Here is a 6,677-nt window from a genome sequence, read left to right on the forward strand (position 1 = left end):
GACTTCTGCTTCCATTGTTTCCTTTTAGTTATAGGGCTGACTGATACAGTGTCTGGTTTAGCCATAGTGTCTGTTGGTATGTCTTCAGATCCAGAGATCCTTTCTTCTCCTTGAGGGCACTGCATAATATCAAGCAGTGTTTGGTAGATGCTGGCCAGGGTCCAGCACAGTGCGGTAGGTTGTGCCTCTTCAGAATAGCCACAGCATTTTTTTTTCCCAAACATTCTATCAATTCATCAGGATCCTGCAGTTGTTTGGAAGTGAAGTTCCAGACAGTTGGAGGTGAGAATTTTTCTAGATACCCGCCCATATTCTCCCACATGCCTTGCCACCCATGGCCATACTGTCGCAAAGCCTGGGTCATATTCCTAAATTTCTTGTTCACCTTTGACAAAACCAAAGCAACATTACTAAGAAATACCAATAGAAGTATCTTAACTACCCAAAGATGTTCAGGACACTGAAAAGTTATTGTTAACAAGGAAAAAAACATCACAGAAAAAGGTGGTGAAGGTGCCATTCTGTATTTCCTCCACAAAAAAGCTCTCAGAGGAAGAAGCATAATTGTTAATTGTCTCTGTGAGATGGTATCCAAAGTACAATAATGGCTTCAGTACAGAGCCCAAGCTCAAGGTCACTGTTTTAATAACAAATCTCCCAGGCAAAACATCATTACAGAGCACAGCAAACTGCAAAAGCCAACACCAATCTTTAATGTGTACAGCAAAAAAACCAGCACGGCACAGATCAGATGATAAACTAATATCAAGAACAGATGAATCAATATCATGACCCACAGCTGTTAACAAATATAAATCCCTTCTAATACGCTCTGGTCAATCTGTTATTATCTAAAACCCTTTGAGCTCCACGCTGGGCACCAAAAAGAACTGTCATGATTTAAGCCCAGCTGGCAGCTAAGCACCACACTCCCCTCCCCAGTGGGATGGGGGGAGAGAAACGGAAGGGTAAAAGTGAGAAAACTTGTGGGTTGAGATAAAAACAGTTTAATCATTGAAACAAAATAATAAAATAATAATTGAACAATAAATTGTAATGAAAAGGAAAATAATAAAAGCTAATTTTAAAAGTAAATAAAAAACAGAGAGAGATAAACCCCAAGAAAGTCAAGTGATGCAAATGAAAACAATTGCTCACCAATAACTGACCAATGCCCAGCCAGTCCCTGAGCAGTGGTCCCCCGGCCAACCTCCGTCCTAATTTTATTGCTGAGCACGATGTCATATGTGTGGAATATCCCTTTGGTGAGTTGGGGTCAGCTGTCCCAGCTGTGTCCCCTCCCAACTTCTTGTGCACCCCCAGCCTACTCACTGGTGGGGTGGTGTGAGAAGCAGAAAAGGCCTTGACTCTGTGTAAGCGCTGCTCAGCAATGATTAAAACATGGCTGTATTATCAACAGTTTTGTGTTTCCAGCACAAAACCAAAACATAGCCCCTTACCAGCTACTATAAAGAAAATTAACTCCATCCTAGCCAAAACTAGCACACAAAGACACGCCCCACACAAGCTAACAAAGTAGCTGCCCCTTATCCTCTCAAGATGCATCTACACCATTGCATGAGAGCAGTCCCAAGGCTACGTCCAAGAACAAACTCACTTCTTGCCCACGTCTCCTACTGTCGGAGACGCCATCAGAGCACTGGCTCTGAAGCAACCTGCCTCCTCTGCATGGAGAAGCATATACCCTGTGCTTTATATGCACAGATATCTGTAAGAAGACCCTGGGCTCCAGAGCTTGCTCATAATCATGTACCTTCTGTATCAGCTTCCGATGCCCATGGAGAACAGATAATGACTGATAACAGGCCCAAATATCACCTGTCACAAGGACGCATGGGATTTACAGGCATCTCCATCCAAGCTGCCCATAAAACCAACACAGACACCATAGGCCATGTCTTCTGGAAGCCCCCAGTGTTGTGGCACACATAGGACTGCTAGGGTCTGCACCAGCAGGAGGCAGACAACATATCAGTTGCAGTTCAATTGTCACCTCCCTCTCAAACGTTAACTGTCACCCTTCTGCTGACCCTTCTGCCTCCTCCCTCCCAGCCCCTCCACTTTCAGGGCAAACTGCATCCTTTCCTCCTTCTTCCTGAGACTTCACAGTGGCAAAATAGTTTCCTTCCTAACTGGAGACTCAGCAAGCCATTTGTGATTTGGCTTTTGACACCCATTTTGAGGAAAGGTTCTGGTGAGGAAAATATCATTCTGCAGGGCTGAAGTTTAACAAAAATATTAACAAGTGAAAATAGGATCTAGGCAAGCCTAACAACTTTTTAAGAATGTTAGGCAACCTTAATTATTGGCCCCATTGTCAACTTCTGCTGCTGTCAACTTCTGCCACTAAAAGAAATGACAGGACAAATAGTAATTAAATCTACTAGCACAGAAAGCTATAAATGCCTACAGACTGTCTCATGTTAAAAATAAATCATACACTGAGGATCATTTCTCCCCTGTATTTGACAGCCCAGAATTAGAGTGAGTCTTTGGTGAAACATAAGGAGAAAACGTCACCTTTCTCCACAACCATACCCATGTGTAGGGGCAGCAACTTATCCCACCTCAGAACCCATAACATCTTGAACTTTCAGCTGTCTTTGGAGAGCTGCAATTTTACATGGAGATATGCGGTTTCTCAACATGGAAAGCGGTTGACATGAGAACAATGATTTGGCAAAATGACATATACGCTATACTTTTCAGAAAGGAAAAGACAACTCACTGCAAACATTCTTTGTGGCATGAAACTCTTCTATAACATATATCTCCTTGCAGAGAGCTTTAGCAGAGTGACTTGCCCCCAGGAATGCCATCTTGCAACAGGAACCTTCCTTTTTGTCACCTTCCTTTGAGACTGTGACATATTTAACAAAATTCCTTGATAAATAATATTGCATCCTGGGAAGGCTAAATTCTGACAATTAAGAGACAGAGCGAGATGCAAACAAAGACATAGAAATGATCAAAAAATGCCAAGTATTTTTGTAGAAGATTACAAAATCTTTTTTTCCCCTCACAAATTGTTTTCCTTTTGGACAAAGAAGCCTGGACTTAAAACTGAGTTTTCTCCTGTTTTCTTAAAACAATTTTCTATTAAAACAGAATCATTTCCAGTTTTTATAAACAAAACATTTGTACCTCAAAGTTGAGGTTTCTCATTTCACTTTTTTTTTATGCATGAAAAACTTTTGTCTTCTGAAATGCTCTAAGGGGAAAAAAACTTTAGCAGCTCTTCACAATAGTAGATGAGAGACTTCCAAGTCACACAGAAGATGGTAAGAAGATTGCTCTTTCTGCAGCAGCCAGTGGCTTGCAGACTTCAAACTGCTTTTTTCTCTTTTATCTCAGTAAGTATCTGTAGACATAATGAGACAAGATTTCTGACTCATGTTTGCTTGGATTCTCACTGGAAAACTTTATACTGTCTTTAGGGTCATATATGGGGAAGAGGTACATATACTCAGTATCTTATAGTTTGGGGGAAATGCTTTTTCTCTCCATCTACTAATTTTTTGCCTTGTTTCATGTGGAAAACAGGATTGTCAGTCATGCACCATGCCAGTGTCTCTGATACATTTTGAACCCCTTTAAATTCCAGCAAGGGTGGACGATTGACAAATTGGGCCTAATTACCTGTGATCTTAATCTCTAACTTTGAATGAAGCAGCCCCCAAGCCCCTGCATAAATACGCCATGGGAAGAGAATGGAAATGAGAGGAGAAGAACTTGGGAGAAGAATTCTTACAACATATTTAGAAAGCAGAGAAAAACTTAGCAAATCATAGCAAAAGATGTCAAGCAAGCAAGATTCAGTTGGCTCCCTACAGAACCATCTGTCTTCCATTCTGCTGCTCACTCCTCCTGACCAGGAGGTACTTAGAGAATAATTTGTTCAGTTGCTTTTTATTTGTATTTATCCAGCTATTTTGAAAAACTACAAGAAATAAATCTTCCCACCTTGCTGCAGGTGCTCTTCAGCTTGTTCCCATGTACATGCAGGAACCTAGCACCCCTGGAAGCATCCCAGGCCCTTCAAGCACACAGCAACGGCTCCATAATCATCAGCAGCAAAAACACTTGCAAGACTTTTTAAGGGTCTTCTCCTTCCCTCCATGTTGGAGAAACAAATAGGACTCACAGCTTTCCTGGAAGACCAATAAAACAGTTATTTGAGCTCAAGGGCAAAGCAAGCAAGCACTAACGCTCAAGGGGCTTCTGCCAGCTGTTCCTCACAACAGCAGAGATCCAGCTCTGCTCCCTGCTTCTCCACCCCAAAAGCGATGGGATAATGCTCAGGGAGGGGAAGCAACTGGTATTGCTGCTACAGATGGCATGGTACAGCCCCTTAGAAACCCTGCATCGCCAAAGTTTCTTATATATAAAATGTAAAAATGTGTATGCTGTTACATATATGCATATATATATAGATAATTATCTGTTACCGCCTTTGACATTTTTCATGCTTGCTCTTAGCCTAGAGTGAAAAAAAAAAAAAAAAAAAAGAATCCTTTGAGTTTTAAGAAATCTAATTCATTTCTGCTGGTTGGGGTAGGGAGATGAAAAATGTCAAAAAGCTTTGGTTTTTTTTTTTTTTAATAAAGTTAAATCTTTTTCACTTTAAAGAACATCAAGCTACTATGTGCAAACACACCAAAACAGGCAATTTTAATGAAGTAACAAGTGTACTCCGTTTGTATGATTTTCCATTACAATTACTGTTATACTGTCATATATAGGACAGAGTGTATATTTATACATAGAATAGAATTTTCATTTGAAAACTTTTCTAGCACTGAATGTCTGGAAATGTTAATCTGAGAAGAAAGGCTAGTAGACTATAAGCTTGCAATTGTATTATTTGTTCTTTCAGGCTTACAAATAGAGCTAAGTATTCCATCATACTTTTAGGTCACCAGATGTCCCATTTAGTGGTGCTGTGCATGTGTCAGCATTGCCATGCAGGTTTTGTGAACTCTAAAGATCCAGAGTATTAGTGGCCCAGTGCTGAAGACTCACCTCCAACTTGTAAGAAGTTACTTGTAAAGTCATATCACAGATTGAAACAGGAGAGTTTGTGAACATTTGCTCATTAATGTCAGGTAGGTATCCACTGTCTCCTAAAACCAAAATCATTGAAGAGATAATTGAGACATCGCTGCCAGGAAGACTGGAGCTTTCATCATTTGAAATCTCTCTTACCTGTACATACACATCAAATACAGCTGCTGACACACTCAGCAGCATAAAGGAAGCAGTTCTAAAAGGATCAATGGGATCAGGATTGAGCCTTTAATTATCAGATGCATCCAATTATACTGACTGCAAAGTAATGATTGGGTGCTGACATTAATACTGTAAAAAATGTTTTACAGTTACAATGACATCAATGAAAACCTTAATACATTAATTTCCTGAGTCAGTTTTATTTACTTCAAGAGGCTTGAGCTTGAGAAACATAACTGAAAGAGCATAACAAATTTGTATTTCTTGGTGTTTTGCCTAGATTTGTTATGCAGCTGAAATCTAGACACAGGTCAAATGATTCTTTATGGGTATTAGCCATAGGTCTTTCCTTTTTACTTTAATTTCCTGATACATTTCTATTTAGAATTTGAAATTGTCTGTCCTGAGAATTTCCCTTGTGGTTGCTCCACTTTAATCAGAGAAATTCATGTGGGCATTTGCTGGAAGCTAAGTATGCGCAGGTCTGAACTTTTTCTCAACCATTCAGACTGAAGCTTTCAACACCAGAATTCTGTAAAACATTTAACACTGATAATGAGAGAAAAGAGCCCAGTTCCCTCCGCCCTGACCCGTCTCCCCAGCAGGACCTGCTGGAGCCTACAGCAGATGAAAACCAAAGTACTATAAAGCGTTTGACTTTCTGAGAAAAAACATGGATCTGTTTCTCTCATGGGTCACTCTATATTTCCCCTAATGTAATTCTTCCGATTTGTGCAATCACAGCCTGAAACCAGGAGGAGTGTCATATCCCCAAGACATCTTTTGACAGCATGGGTTTGCCCACACTGAAGCTGAGGAGCAAGCACAGAAGGGCAGCCAGCACACATACCCTCAGGGTGTTTTTGGGCAGTGTATGAACCTGCAAGGCATGCTGGAAGCTGTCTCCATGGCCCTGGACAGGGTAAAAGAGAAACTGTAGTCATACATGAGACCAAGTTTACTGGGTCATTATCTTTATCAACAGCAAAATCCAGCTTTGGAGCAGATGACAAAGTAGAGCATAAATGTACTTGTCCATGGTTTTATTTGCGTGTAACGTGTCATCAAAATCAATTCTGCAGCTACGAAACCAGGTCTTATCAGGCAGGGTGATGCCTCTGTGCAGATACAGGCTTCTGTAAAACACATGCTAAATTAGATGTAGTCATACTGGAGCTCCCCGAGTCACTGGAGAGAAGCAAATAGTGGGAAGCCACCATTAATCTCACAAAAATTAAATGTCTAAAATAGGTCCAATGACTCACATCCTAAAAAGGCCTGTTACTCTCTTATTAAAAGGAGCTAAGGGAGAGTCTTGCTCAAGTGGGGATATTTCTACTGCAGACATGTACAAGGAGATGGGGTAAAGCCTGTTCCTCTCGGTAAAGAAAACACTGTTATCAGGAACATGCCCTGAAGCGCTGCAT

General features: G+C 40.8%; 1 long non-coding RNA gene across 1 annotated transcript; it reads right to left on the reverse strand.

The window, feature by feature from the left end:
- Positions 1-308: 308 nt before the first annotated feature.
- On the reverse strand, positions 309-5,725 carry LOC141944630 (uncharacterized). Its single transcript, XR_012629293.1, has 3 exons — positions 5,044-5,725; positions 3,985-4,172; positions 309-3,382 (listed from the first exon to the last, which is right to left on the reverse strand). It is a non-coding gene; the product is annotated as an uncharacterized LOC141944630 (long non-coding RNA).
- Between the last annotated feature and the right edge of the window lie 952 nt (positions 5,726-6,677).

The sequence above is a fragment of the Strix uralensis genome, chromosome 5 (genome assembly GCF_047716275.1).
Source record: "Strix uralensis isolate ZFMK-TIS-50842 chromosome 5, bStrUra1, whole genome shotgun sequence".
Lineage (NCBI taxonomy): Eukaryota > Metazoa > Chordata > Aves > Strigiformes > Strigidae > Strix > Strix uralensis.